Raw genomic sequence first — 2,429 nt, 5'->3', positions numbered from 1 at the left:
GTCATATGGTATCTTGCCTCCTAACTGGAATTCAGAAATTGCGGGAGGTCTTGTACAAAGCACATAGAATAATGTAATGCTATCACAGAATTGAGAGTACAATCATTCTTATTAATTCCAGTTTTAAAGCCATATTTTACCTTTACACGTTTACTCTACTCTGACCCAAACAACATCCCTCCATGACTTCTGGTCCATTGTCAGCATTGCTACCCTATGCTTCAGTTACATCTCTTCTCCGGAAAAAAAAAAAAAAAAACCGAGCGAAGGTGCATTTCTCATAACCAGCTTCCCCAAAGAAGATATTCCACTTCATATTCGGCTGAGGTTGTGGTTCCAATATGATGAAGCACCTGCAAACCTTGGAAGACATCTATAGAGTGAGCACTGGGACGCGCAGAACGATAATTCTATCCTCAGCATCTCCTGCAGCTCAAGTCACGTGATTTTGAGATTGCAGGTTAGCTCGTATACCGCTTAGCGTATTTTCAGTGTTACTACATCCCTAGTAATGATATATAAGTGTCAGAGGTATAGCGAAACTTTGTATGTGCGTTTTACAAACATCTTAACAATTTAATACCTGGCATTGAAGTTGGGTTAAAGATGTGAGGAGCTGAGGTATTGCATTTGTTAGTCACAATGTCACAGCTCAGTTTCCGCAACGTTTTTTACGATTTTCGGTTACGGGAAAAGAAGTGTCAACTATCAATATTTTTATGTTTTCTATTGCAGTTATTCATATCTGAAGTAATTAACTGTGTTAGAGTGACATTGTACAGAAACGTCGAAGTGTCACAAAAAGCAATAGCGATTTATACCACATGCGTGTACACTATTATTTTCTAGTGTCCTTTATTTATTCTTCTATGTTTTACATACAGTTACACAATTACCAATTTCATCAGAAAAGTCAGACAACAGGTAACCTTGCTTAAATAAGGTCCCCATTAGTGTAGAAACTCAGGTATGCCCACATAAAGTAGTCTCTGTAACACCAATAAACATGATTAATAAATAACAGAAGGAAATGAAGTACATCTGGACAAAAGCGTTAGAAATTCTACATATCTTATAATCATTCATCAGAAAATGCAGTAATTACCAAATAAGGCGTAGCAAATAGAAGTAGAACGAGATTAGTATTTAAACAGCGTAGTGATATGCATCGCTGAACACTTGCGCAAACAGAAAAAATCCAACAAGTTGTATTACCTTCATATGAAAGAAAAGCAGTTATTTCAATACTTCCTTAAGAGGGCGGAGGATCATGCAGCACACAGTTTAAAGTTAGATGTGACCTATTACAGCTGGTGTGATAAAGACTTAGAAAAATCGGGTGTTGAACTAACAGCGTATAATGACCCTACCTCATTCTTCCTGTTCTCACATGTAGCGTTCTCTTTACGTCTGTTTTTCCGAGAGTCTGGTTACGATTGTGAAGCAGCGTGACCTTGCTACGACTTTGTCTGACAACCGTAGCGTCTAAATTCGGACTCGCGAATCCCAGCAACAGTATTAACATTTCGAACGTTATGATAGACCATTATGCACGATTTGACTAATCGTGACTGAGTATTTACCTGAGTGAATTTTAATTTGGCTATCGAACTTCTTCTGAAGCGTTTAGTCGACGAACTATTGGGGCGTTGTATTTAGCACCGAAGTATTCGTGGCACTTCACGGCTTATAGTGAACTATCGTTTTGATAATTTATGTTTTCCACTAAACATAGTGACTGCATTCACCATTGGAAGAGGAATTATGACTAAGCTCACCTTGAACAATTTCTCCTAAAATGTCATTGTACTATTTAACATTTACCGTCGTTACGTTCTGATGGAACGAATTTTGAATGTTTAATCTGTCCATTCAACTTGTAACAGTTATTCAATTTATGTTTTAATAACGTTAGAACTTGCTTTTGAGGACCAGATTCCCCTTAAACATCCCAACAACCACCACCACCACCAGAACCAGATTGAAACTGACAGCATTTATCGAATACGTTTCTTTACATTAAAGTCATGCCAAGAAACATTTAAAGTTAATGTTTGTCATTTGAATGAGATTAATATACCCATTAAATCTTAAGAAAATGATTTTATGTAAGTCAGTTTTACTCAAATATTGCAACTAAACGACCTATCAAAGATGTGTAATATTCTGTCGCAATGAATTCACTACAACACAGAACTTACTGTTGCTGCTGTTAGATTCGGCACTAGTAAATTTCGATGTAGGATTTAAGAAAATTAAATTAAACACTCAAAAGTTTTAGAAATGACTGTCTCTATATTGACCAGAAACGCCTTTGTTCACTGTAAAAAATAAGGCTTGCTCTCGTTTTTCACGCGTAACAAACAAATAGTTTGTAGCTTGCTTTTTTGTGAGCAGTGTAGTTGAGTATATGCTAGCAAAAACACTTC

The 2,429-nt window shown here is 36.6% G+C and overlaps 1 long non-coding RNA gene across 1 annotated transcript; it reads right to left on the bottom strand.

Moving 5' to 3' along the window:
• Nucleotides 1–838: 838 nt before the first annotated feature.
• On the bottom strand, nt 839–1,421 carry LOC126470204 (uncharacterized). Its single transcript, XR_007586148.1, has 2 exons — nt 1,371–1,421; nt 839–989 (listed from the first exon to the last, which is right to left on the bottom strand). It is a non-coding gene; the product is annotated as an uncharacterized LOC126470204 (long non-coding RNA).
• Nucleotides 1,422–2,429: the final 1,008 nt, after the last annotated feature.

This window comes from Schistocerca serialis, chromosome 3, assembly GCF_023864345.2.
Source record: "Schistocerca serialis cubense isolate TAMUIC-IGC-003099 chromosome 3, iqSchSeri2.2, whole genome shotgun sequence".
Classification (NCBI taxonomy): Eukaryota; Metazoa; Arthropoda; class Insecta; order Orthoptera; family Acrididae; genus Schistocerca; species Schistocerca serialis.
This window is presented reverse-complemented; position numbering and strand designations above follow the sequence as displayed.